At 39.2% G+C, this 12,383-nt stretch overlaps 1 protein-coding gene across 1 annotated transcript in view; it reads left to right on the top strand.

Moving 5' to 3' along the window:
• Positions 1-12,383, top strand: part of PIP4K2A (phosphatidylinositol-5-phosphate 4-kinase type 2 alpha) — a 183,485-nt gene that overhangs the window by 23,443 nt on the left and 147,659 nt on the right. The gene's annotated exons all lie outside the window — the stretch shown is intronic.

The following is a 12,383-nucleotide window of genomic DNA, read 5'->3' as shown; positions in this document are numbered from 1 at the left end:
CTTTCCTTTGCCTTGGACAAGTCACTCATCCTTCCAAGCTCAGTGTTGTTATCTGTAACATGGGGTTGATATTTGTTGCCATGTTGTTATGAGGACAAACGAGAGAAGGTACATAAAAGCATCTGGCAGTATTAGTAGTTGCAGGGCATTCAGCAAATGTTAGGTTTTTCTCTCCTTTTTCCATAATTGTGCTCTCTGAAGAAAAATTCTCTTGAAAGAGGAAATCCTTCAGTCTTGAATCACTCTCCTGCACAAAGGGAGAAATGAAAATCTTCCAAAATTTTGTTTAAAATAATTCAATTCATGGAAAGCACATTATAATAGTAAATAACCTTGGGGCGCCTGGCTGACTCAGTCAGAAGAGCGCATGACTCTTGATCTCAGGGTTGTGAGTTCAAGCCCTACACTGGGTTTAGAAATTACTTAAATAAATAAAACTTAAAAAAAAAAAAGGTAGTAAATAATCTTGAAGATTTCCAATTTGGGGAGCCCTAAGGATTGAACTTGACCTGATGCTGTATTGAAGACTTGGGGGAGGTGGTCCAGCAAGGTGTCTGAGTTCAGACTCAGGAGCCAGACTGTCTGGGCCCTGCCACTTAACTGGCTCTGTGACCTTGCACAAATTAATTAAACGCTCCGTGCCTCAATTTCCCCTTTTGTACAGTGTGGATAGTACCAGTACCTACCTCATAGGGTTGTCCCTCCACCCCAGCAGAGTAGTTTTGAGGATTAAATGAATTAATTGCATTAAACCCCTAGAACAGTGCCTTTCACCGGTGCTTCTGTTTATTCTTACTGTTACACTTCTTTTGCTGCTGTTGATCTAACGCTAAGAAGGTCGAGATTAATGCAAGTTTCAAGAGATACTTAATTGCATAAGATATTTTCTTGGGGTAAGCAATTATGAGGCTTTTTCCTTTCTTCGGGGCTCAGGTATTTGAATAGAGTAGTAAGCACATTCTGGCCTTATGCAATGATGTACTTAGAGCAATCTGGTTTTTTTGTTTTTGTTTTGTTTTGTTTTGATGTGAAAGTGTTGGTAAGAAAGGCTGGAGGTAGTTAGTGGAGAGGCAGCAGGGTGTCGTGACAACGCAGGCAGTTTTCAGTGGTGGCGCTGCATTCAGTGACTCTCCTGTGGTTCCACTTTTTCCGAGTGCATTGTCGCACTTGGTGCACAACAGTGCGCCTTAATGCATTGTTGACATTTCCACATGGAAGCCATACATTCCTTTATTGCTGTTTACAGAGAAATGCACTCATCCAGTTCATCTAAGGAATTAGTGACATTGCCAAGCAGTTTGTCAACATTTTTAGATGTAGGAGCTTTTGTTAACTGAGGGCTTAGGCGTCGCTCAGTATGTGTTATGCGAGCTTGTGCGAGGGGACTTGCCGTGGGCCCAGCGGCCTGGCAAAGCAGGAGGCGGAGAAGGAATGAAGCAGAGGGAGCTCCGAGGCTGGGCCCCGGCGGCCACCCCTGAAGGTTCCGGAAAGCCCGGTTTTGGGAAACCTTTTGGAAGAACTGTGTGCCACAAAAGAATAAAAGGACGGGTTGGTGTCTTTAGAGTTACAGACGGATATGTGAATCTTTAAGTAGTTCTTTTAGTGAATCTAAGTCATTTATAGTTGATTGTTTTGAGATGTGTGATTAGCCCAGATCTTCTGCTTTTGGTTCTGGGTATACATTTATGTAAGGAGTTTAATAGGAATAGGAAAGCTTCAACTTTTGTGAGGAAAACATATTCTGCTTGCAGAGACCTGCGTTTTCCCCATTGTGTGCTGTCAGTAAAGCTGAAGGAGCGCAAGTGATTTCTGTGAGGTGGTTCTTAGCTTCGTGCCTGATAGCTGAGACTCTGTACAGGTTTTTCAGATATAATCCTTCATCTTAAGTCTATACAGAATTCTCTTCTCTGTTAATACTGTATTTTAACGATTTTGTGTTATCAATTTCAAAGTTTTCTATTCATACTGCTTTTTTAATGGATTCAGGAAATTTTCTTCTTTTTAATGTTTCTAATTATTTTCATTTTGGTGACCCCTTTATTCATCACTAATAAAATGTGAACTGCGTTCATTTCCAAATTGAAAATACTGAAATGTTACTAACCTCCTTTGTTATCATACAGATCTCCTTAATTCATAGATTATAACAGAAAGAAGAGCTTCCTTTCTTCAATGACTAATTGGCCCCTTCATGTAGAGTAACTGACAGGAAGAAAATAGTCTTTTTGACACCTACTGATACCACTTTTCAGGTCTCTGAAAGGAATCCAGGGGTTGAAAGTCCTCTCCCTCAATTCACTTGTGAGGTTTAAGTCAGACGTAGTATGTGTAAGTGACTGGGAGATGAGATTTCCTTCAGGAGATAAGAACAACTGTCTAGGAGTTCAAGTTGTTTAAGGATGCAGTCAGCTGCCTTCGGGAATAATGAGTTTCCTGTTCCTGAAATTATCTAAGTATGTGCTGGGTCAGCATGTTTCAAAGTCTTTTTTTCCACAGTGGTAGACAAGATGGATAAACATTCACAATCAGAGCGCACTCCCATGGGCAGAGTTGGGTTTGGGCAGCATTCCTGACACGCTGGCTATAAGTCCACCCCTCCCCCTCACTCAAGAATGAAAGGGACACTGTGGCCGCAAATTTACTTATTCTCATACATAAAAAGTATGTTCTTAGAAAAAAATCTTTAATTACTATTGGTATCAAATGACCAAGAACACGGTTGATAACTGAGTAATTCTCAGTTACCAATATGTGTGACTGAAGTTGACGACTATTGGCCCCAACGCCTGCTGTTGTCCAGGGGCGCCAGTGCCCAGGTGGGTGACAGGATTAGTCAGCTACTAACTTTTTTAGTCCTGAGGCTTTGATTCTGTGCCATGACCAATATTCCTTGAGGAGAATTTTCTTTCTTTTCCTTTTTCTTTTTTCTTTTCTTTTCTTTTCTTTTCTTTTCTTTTCTTTTTTCTTTTCTTTTCTTTTCTTTTCTCTTTTCTTTTCTTTTCTTGTGGATCCCAGACACAAGAGGAGAATTTCCTTTTTAATGATCCACTTTTCTTCTGAAATTTATTGCAGTTGATGATTATGGTTCAGAGACATAGAGACTTTGATTCTTATGTCCTAGCCCCTTCTGACTATTTAGCAGTAAGTGCTTGCTTGACCTTATACTAAGTATCAAAAACATTGGGTTAAAGAAAAAAGAAAAAGAAAATCAGTTGAAGAGATTGCACATGTACTTTGTTAATAAACTCCTCTTAAAAATGATATGCATAGTATCTCTTATGCTATGTAATTATACGTTATAATTTCATTCCCTACTTTTAAACACTCTAAAGCAGACCCTTCTTAAGAATCGAAATCCTTTTGCAAATGTAAACCTTAGAATTCTTAAAAATACATACATGGCCTCTCTGCCCTCGTTGATGTTAAATGACAAGATTGTCACCAGTAATGAGGTTTTTCCCTTTGCATCTGTCCCGCAAGCATGAAAATAATCCTTATGAACCCACTGTTTTATGAGGGCTGGACACTTGGCGGACTAGCTGACAATGTAAGAAGCGAAGCAGCTGTGCATGGTGAGCTGAAGTGGGACAGCTGCACGCAAGATGGGCATAAGAAATGCTATAAGGACACACCGGAGCACAACTTGAAGTGATTTGGCAGGGCAGCGAAATGCTAGGAAGCAGCCGTAATAGACTGGGCATTTTCCCAGAAGTTTTCTAAGAACCCAGCGGCACTTCACAAATGGTCACTTTGCCACATGCGTGAGACATCGTGACAGTTTCTAGCAGGTGACTCTGCTTGCAAGGATGATGCCCGAGGAGGCTGTGGATCCTTTCGGTAACAGGGAGCTTGAGCTGAGACTGTATATTGGGAGGGAACTTCAGGTTTTCTGATAAACATAAATCATGTTTCATTAATGTGGTGTGGTTTTTTGTTTTTTGGTTTTCTTTTGAGGTAGCTTGAAGACGAGGAGAGCCAGTGGGTATAATTTTTTATTATGACTGTGACGTGTAAGCCAAAGAGTGTAATGACACAAACAGGTACAGTTCAAAGAATAATGGTGAAACGCACTGGATGTAAGCTTTTGGGGAGGGCACAGAGAAAAAAGCTTTATGTATTTATTTATTTAATATTTTATTTATTTATTTGACACAGAGAAAGAGAGAGAGTACAAGCAGGGGAAGGGGCAGGAAGAGGAAGAGGGAGAAGCAGGCTCCCAGCTGAGCAGGGAGCCCGATGCAGGGCTCGATCCCAGGACCCTGAGATCATGACCTGAGCCAGGGGCAGACACTTAATGGACTGAGCCACCCAGGTGCCCCAAGAGACAAGTCTTAAAAGGTTTTTGACAGTTCCTTTGGCAAAAGAAGTAAAAAGACTGGCTATGAGAAAAACAAGGAATGAAGCAAAGGGTATTTGTTGTCCATGGACTGTTAATACCATAGATTTTTAATTTAAATCTGGTTTTTAATTTAAAATGACCCAGTCACTAATATCTTTGAGATTGGCTAAATTTACATTTTGATAGTAAGCAGTCATAGATACTAAAACAGCAAACCGGGGGGAGGGGAGAATACACTGAAAGACGGTTTGCCACAGATCTGAAACCACAGGAGTCCGGGAGTTAGCATACTTAACTGTATACAGAGAAATGTAAGGTAATGCATTTGGAACATTAGAAAAATGTTAGAAACATTTAGAAAAACAACAATAAAGAGCCTGTGTTACATGTGAAAAATAGTGGGCTCCAAACTTGGTTTTTGGTTTTGGTTTTGGTTTTTTTGGAGATTTATTTATTTGTTTGAGAGAGAGAGCAGGGGGAGGGGCAGAGGGAGATGGAGAGAGTCCCAAGGAGACTCCAAGTTAAGTGTGGAGCCCCATGTGGGGGTCAACTCGGGTCTCCATCTCATGACCCTGAGATCATGACCTGAGCTGAAACCAAGAGCCCCTTAACCAACTGCCACCCAGGCACCCCAGAGCCCCAAACTTCTTGTTAGTATTTCAGAATAGGATCATTCAGACAATTTCTAATGGGTATTGGGCTGACACACTGCCTGTTGTACCTAATGACAGCAAGGAAATGCTGGGCAATTCCAGGACAGGTATAAAGAAAATANGTGGAGCCCCATGTGGGGGTCAACTCGGGTCTCCATCTCATGACCCTGAGATCATGACCTGAGCTGAAACCAAGAGCCCCTTAACCAACTGAGCCGCCCAGGCACCCCAGAGCCCCAAACTTCTTGTTAGTATTTCAGAATAGGATCATTCAGACAATTTCTAATGGGTATTGGGCTGACACGCTGCCTATTGTACCTAATGACAGCAAGGAAATGCTGGGCAATTCCAGGACAGGTATAAAGAAAATATTTCTAGATCTTACAGTTTCGAAAAAAAATTTTGACTTTTTCTTTAAAAAATTTGTTTATTTGAGAGAGAGAGAGAGAGTACACACAAGTGAGAGAGTAGGGGAAGGGGNGTGTTCCCTCTCTCGCTGGCTGTCTTTCTCTCTGTCAAATAAATAAATAAAATCTTAAAAAAAAAAAAAAAAAAAGAAAATTTTTCTAGATCTTACAGTTTCAAAAAAAATTTTTGACTTTTTCTTTAAAAAATTTGTTTATTTGAGAGAGAGAGTACACACACGTGAGAGAGTGGGGGAAGGGACAGAGGGAGAGAATCCTCAAGCAGACTCCCCGCTGAATGTGGATCCCAACTGGGGGCTCAATCTCATGACCCTGAGATCATGACCTGAGCTGAAACCAAGAGTCGGTCGCTTAACCGACTGAGCTACCCAAGCGCCTCTAAATTATTTTAACTTTTAAGTTGAAGTATAGATGACATGCAATGTCATATTAGGTTCATGTGCATAATGTAGTGATTTGACAGTTCTGTACATTACACTGTGCTCACCACAGTGAGTATAGTTACCATCGGTCCCATGCGACATTATTGCAGTATTATTGACTGTATCCTTTATGCTGTACTTTTCATCCTCATGATAACTGGGAGATTGTATCTCTTAATCCCCATGGCCTATTTTGCCCAACTCCACCCCCTCCTCCCCTCTGGCAACCATCAGATTCTCCGTATTTGAGTCTGTTTCTGGTTTTTTTTGTTGTTGTTGTTCATATGTTTTGTTTTTTTTATTCTTTTTTTANCTGGCAACCATCAGATTCTCCGTATTTGAGTCTGTTTCTGGTTTTTTTTGTTGTTGTTGTTCATATGTTTTGGTTTTTTTATTCTTTTTTTATTTTTTAAAGATTTTATTTATTTATTTGATAGAGAGAGACAGCCAGCTAGAGAGGGAACACAAGCAGGGGGAGTGGGAGAGGAAGAAGCAGGCTTCTAGCGGAGGAGGCCTGATGTGGGGCTCGATCCCAGAACGCTGGGATCACGCCCTGAGCCAAAGGCAGACGCTTAACGACTGCACCACCCAGGCACTCCTGTTTTGTTTTTTTTTAGATTCCACGTGTAAGTGAAAGCATACAGTATTTGTCTTTCTCTGTCTGATTTATTTCACTTAGCATAATGACCTCAAGGTCCATCCATGTTGTCACAAAATGGCAAGGTTTCATTCTTTGTTTATGGTTGGCTAATATCACCATTGGATGTATATACGCCACATCTTTATCGATTCGTCAATCGATGGACAGTTAGGTTGCTTCCATATCTTGGCTATTGTAAATAAGGCTGCAATAAACATAGGGGTGCATGTATCTTTTCGAATTTTTGGTAAATACCCAAAACTGAAATTACTGCATTGTATGGTATTTCTATTTTTAATTTTTGAGGCATGTCCATACTGTTTTCCACAGTGGCTGCACCAATTTACATTCCCACCAGCAGTGCACAAGTGTTCCCTTTTCTCCCCATCCTTGCCAGTACTTGTTATTTCTTTTTGATGATGGCCGTTCTGACTGGTATGAGATGACATCTCATTCTGGTTTCGATTTGCACTTCCCTGATTATTAGTGATGTTGAGCATCTTTTTAGGTGTCTGCCTATTGGGCATCTGTGTTCTCTTTGGAAAAATGTCTGTTCAGGTCCTCTGCCCATTTTTTAATCAGATTTGTTTTTGGTGTTGATTATATGAGTTTTTTGTGTATTTTGGATATTAACCCCTTATTGGATATATCATTTGCAAATCTCTTCTCCCGTTCTGTAGGTTGCCTGTTTGTTTCCTTCACTGTGCAAAAGCCTTTTATTTTGGTGTAGTCCCAGTAGCTTATTTTTGCTTTTGTTGACCATGTCTGAGGAGAGAGATCCAAAAAAAATCTGTTAAGACTAATGTGCAAGAGATTACTGCCTGTGTTTTCTTTTAGGAGCTTTATGGCTTCAGGTGTTACCTTTAGGTCTTTAATCCACTTTGAGTTTATTTTTGTAGTTATAAGATAGTGGTCCAGTTTCATTCTTTTGCATGTAGCTCTCCAGTTTTCCCATAAAAGAGAGTCATTTCCTTATTCTATATTCTTGCCTCCTTTGTTGTAGGTTAATTAACCATAAAAGCGTGGGTTTATTTTTGGGTTCTCAGTCCTGTTCTGTTGATCTGTGTATCTGTTTTTGTGCCAGTACCATACTGCTTTGATTACTGTAGCTTACCGTAGTATAATTTGAAATTTGGGATTATGATACCTCCAGCTTTGCTCTTCTTTCTCAAGACTATTTTGACTATTTGGGGGCTTCTGGGGTTCCATACAAATTTTAGGATTGTTTGTTCCAGTTCTGTGAGAAATAGTTTTGGTATTTTAATGGGGTTGCATTGAATCTGTAGATTGCTTTGGATAGTATGGACATTTTAACAATATTAATTCTTCCCATCTGTGAGCATGGTCTATCTTTCCATTTATTTGTGTCATCTTAAATTTCTTTCATCAAATGTCTCATGGTTTTTAGGATATGAGTCTTTCACTTCCTTGTTTAAATTTGTTTTTACATATTTTATTCTTTTTGATAAAACTGTAAATGGTATTGTTTCCTTGATTCTCTTTCTGCTAGTTCATTATTAGTGTATAGAAATGCAACAGATGTCTGTATGTTAATTTTGTATCCCGTATCTTACTGAATTCGCTTATCCTTTCTTTCTTTTTTTGATTTTAGAGAGGGACCACATAGGGCTGAGGGAAATGGGAGGAGGGAGAGCATCTCAAGCAGCTTCCACACTGAGTGTGGAGCCGAATGCAGGGCTCCACCTCATGACCCTTAGATCATGACCTGAGCTGAAGCCAAGAGTCGGATGCTTTGCCAGCTGAACCATCCAGGCGCCCCTGAATTCACTTATTATTTCTAAAAGGTTTTTGGTGGAGTCTTTAGGTTTTATATATGGTATTGTCATCTACATATAATGACTGTATTACTTCTTCCTTACCATTTTGGATGTCTTTTATTTCTTTTTCTTATCTTGAATGCTGTGGTAAGGACTTCCAGTTTTGTGTTGAATAAAGTGGTGAGAGTAGACACTACATCCTTGTTTTGTTCTTGATCTTAGGGGAAAAGTTTTCAGCTTTTTACCAATTAGTATAATGTTAGCTCTGGGTTTGTCATATATGGCCTTGATTATGTTGAGATATGATTCCTCTATCCTCTATACCCACTGTTTTTGAGAGTTTTTATCATGAGTGAATGTTGAATTTTGTCAATTTTTTTCTGCATCTATTGAGATGATCATATGATTTTTATCATTCATTTTGTTAATGTGGCATATCACATTGATTTGTGAATATTGACCCATCCTTGCATCCCTTGAATAAATTTTACTTGATCATGGTGATATCTTTTTAATATATTGTTTTGAATTTGGTTTGCTCATATTTTGTTGATGATCTTTGCATCTATGTTCATTAAGGATATTGGCTTGTAATTTTCCTTTTTGTAGTGATTTGGTCTGGTTTGGGTACCAGGATGATGCTGACCTCAGAATGAATTTGGAAGCATTCCTTTCTCTTTAATTTTTGGGGATAGTTTGAGAAGGCTAGGTATTAACTCTAAATGTTTGGTAGAATTCACCAGTGAAGCCATCTGGTCTTTGACTTTTGTTTGTTTGTTGGGAATTCATATTTTCTGTTTCTTCCTGTTTCAATCTTGGAAGATTGTATGTTTCTAAGAATTTATCTGTTTCTTCTAGGTTGTCCAATATGCTGGTGTATAATTTTTTGTAGTAGTCTCATAATCTTTTGTATTTCTGTGGTGGCAGTTGTAACTTCTCTGCTTTCATTTCTGATTTTAAGTGAGTTCTCTTTCTTGATGAATCTGGTGAAGGTTTATCAGTTTAGTTTATCTTTTCAAAGAATCGGCTCTTAATTTCACTGATCTCTTCCTTGTTTTTTCCTTTTTTTTTTAGTCTCTAATTTATTTCTTCTCTGATCTTTATTATTTCCTTCCTTCTACTAATTTTGGGGTTTGTTCTTTTTCTAGTTCCTTTGGGTATAAGTTTGGTTGTTTATTTGAGATTAATCTTATTTCTTGACATAGGCCTGTATTGCTATAAACCTTCCTCTTAGAACTGCTTTTGCTGTGTCCCAAAGATTTTGAACTGTTGTGTTTCCATTTTGCTTTGTCTCTAGGTATTTTTTGACTTTCTCTTTGATTTCTTGGTTGACTCATTGCTTGTGTAGTAACATATTGTTTAGCCTCCTGTTGTTTTTTCTAGCTTTTTTTTTTGTTGTTGTTGTAACTAATGTCTAGTTTCATACTGCTGTGGTCAGAAAAGATGCTTGATATGATTTCAGTCTTAAGTTTCTTGAGACTTGTTTTGGGGCCTAACATGTGATGTGTTCTGGAGAATGTCCTGTGTGTATTGGAAAAGAACGTGTATTCTGCTGTTTTGAGNTGATTTCTTGGTTGACTCATTGCTTGTGTAGTAACATATTGTTTAGCCTCCTGTTGTTTTTTCTAGCTTTTTTTTTTGTTGTTGTTGTAACTAATGTCTAGTTTCATACTGCTGTGGTCAGAAAAGATGCTTGATATGATTTCAGTCTTAAGTTTCTTGAGACTTGTTTTGGGGCCTAACATGTGATGTGTTCTGGAGAATGTCCTGTGTGTATTGGAAAAGAACGTGTATTCTGCTGTTTTGAGGATGGAATGTTCTGTATATATCTGTTAAGGCCATCTGGTCTGATGTGAAGATCTTACACTTTGAATCGTGTGTTTGTGTGCATGCGTGCACGTGTGTTCATTTACTTTTTGGTAGGAGGCCGTAAGAGAGCTGAGAAGGGTAAGAGAGGGATAATTAGATACCAAACCATGAGGAGAAATTAAAATCAAACAAGGCTGTTGAGTTCTTCAAAGATGAAGCTATGATTAAAAAACAAGACAAAACATAGGCTAAATGTTTAGACTTCTTTTTTTAGTAATTTTATATTATTTGTTTTTAGGAAAACCCTACACCCAACGTGGGGCTTGAACTCACGACCCCGAGATCAAGAGTCAGTCACATGCTCTACCGACTGAGCCAGCCAGGCACCCCTATTTTATCAGACGCTGCAGAACTGAGCAAAAGATAGCTATTAATGCTTGAGAGGAGAGTTTATGATAAAAGAAAGTAACTTCAGTTTAATGTTTACAAAGCAGTTGCACCTTTGTTACTCACTTGACCCTAACAAAGCTTGGAGAGAGAGGAGAAAGGAGAGAGAGAGAGAGAAGAGAGAGGGCATGTGTTGGTTTTCACATTTGACAGATGAGAAAACAGCCTTGAGTGAGAAGGCGACTTGGCTAGGCTGTCGCTCTAAGGGGCGGGGTGAGCAGCAAACCCACCTCTGACTCAGGTCCTGGGTTTTGTCCCCACTTGGTATTTAGAAAACTCGGGAGCTTCGGTTTCTTGTGTATCTGATCTGTCTCTGTGCGGACTTACAGTGTAATGGCAAAGTAGAGGTAATGAAGTAAGAATGAAAATGTGAGTACTGTTGCGATCTTAAAGGAAAGCCTTGATTCTGCGGTATTAGCATAACTTTGAAGAGTTGAGGTCATAGGGAGTAATCTGTCATCTCACAGCTCCCTTTGTTAGAGGCTGAGGGTGTGGAATAGTATACGTTTATTGACTTGATCGGATATAGAGTTTCCTCATTATCATTTGTACTGTGCTATAATGTAAAATAGGCTTTTGCCTTTGTGTGTGTGTGTGGGGGGGGGAAGAGATGGCCTCTATTAGGCAGAAAGCAGAAGGATCCAAAAGATCAGCCTTGTGTGAAAAAAGGACTGCAGGTAACATGGTAGGTGATTGTACATTGTTCATTTCCTGGGTCAGTGCCAGAATTTTCAGACACAGATGATGCATATTTAAAGATTGTCGGACCATCTGTGTCTCTTCAGATGCCTGGTGAGACTCCCAAGTGTTCCAACAAGGGTCAGTGTGGTAGGTTAACCCTAGCTCAGTCTCAGGTTATAGTTCTCTGTCCCTGCATAGAGACTCTAGGAGCCATATGCAGGTGTGGAGGGTATTCACAAATTAGGCAGGTTTAATGTGAGAACAGATACTCTTAGTATTGTAGAGGCACTGTCGTAATATCTATGCTTATCAGCTTGTTCCTGCCCCACCCACCACCACTGACACTGTCCTTTGTTCCTTTTGTATGTGCTTAGCTAACTGACAAGTCCCTACTTGTCAGCACTTTTTTTTTTAGATTTGTGGACATTGTTGATATGATAACCAATAATTTTTTTATCAGTTAAGTAAAAATAAAATTTGTTTAAACAGTTATTCCTGCATTAGGAATAAAGTGATCAAACAGGGTCATTCCCTAATTTTTAGGTTGCTGGCATTTTCTAGTAAATGGAGGCAAAATGTGCATACTTGGGCTTTGAAGGCTATTATTACCTTCTGGCAAAGGAAGTGAACAGACCTTCCAGTTATCAGTAATGAAACAAGTTAAAAGAAGCTAATAGTTGAAGCTATAAGAGAAGTTTAAGGAAAGGTGAAATTGGCTCTTAAGTAGAGCAGTTTGAGGACAGTGAAAAATTTAGTAGCTAAAGGTGCAGTATTTTATTTTATTTTTTCCTTTTTTTTTTAAGTAAGTTCTAGGCACATCCTGGGGCTTGAACTCATGGCCCTGAGATCAAGGGTTGCATGCGTGCTCCACCGACTAAGCCAGCCAGATGCCCCAAGGTTGAGTATTTTACACAGGAAATATATGTGGATGTTTGTATAAGGTACTCAGCAGAGTATTTGCTCTTTTGGCATTTTTATTATATCTTTTGAATTAATTATAGCACAGGGATTAGCTAACTATGGCCTATGGGCCCAATCTGGCCTGCCGCCTGTTTTTATACTGTGCTTGAGCTAAGAATGGTTTCTGCATACATGCATAGGAATGGTTAAAAAAGCGTTTTAAAAGAAGAATATTTCATGACTTGTGAAAATTATATGAAGTTCAAATTTCAGTGTCCGTAAATGTTTT

The sequence above is a fragment of the Ailuropoda melanoleuca genome, chromosome 15 (assembly GCF_002007445.2).
Source record: "Ailuropoda melanoleuca isolate Jingjing chromosome 15, ASM200744v2, whole genome shotgun sequence".
Taxonomy (NCBI): Eukaryota; Metazoa; Chordata; class Mammalia; order Carnivora; family Ursidae; genus Ailuropoda; species Ailuropoda melanoleuca.
The sequence above is the reverse complement of the archived record's forward strand: the minus strand, read 5'-3'. Positions and strand labels throughout refer to the sequence as shown.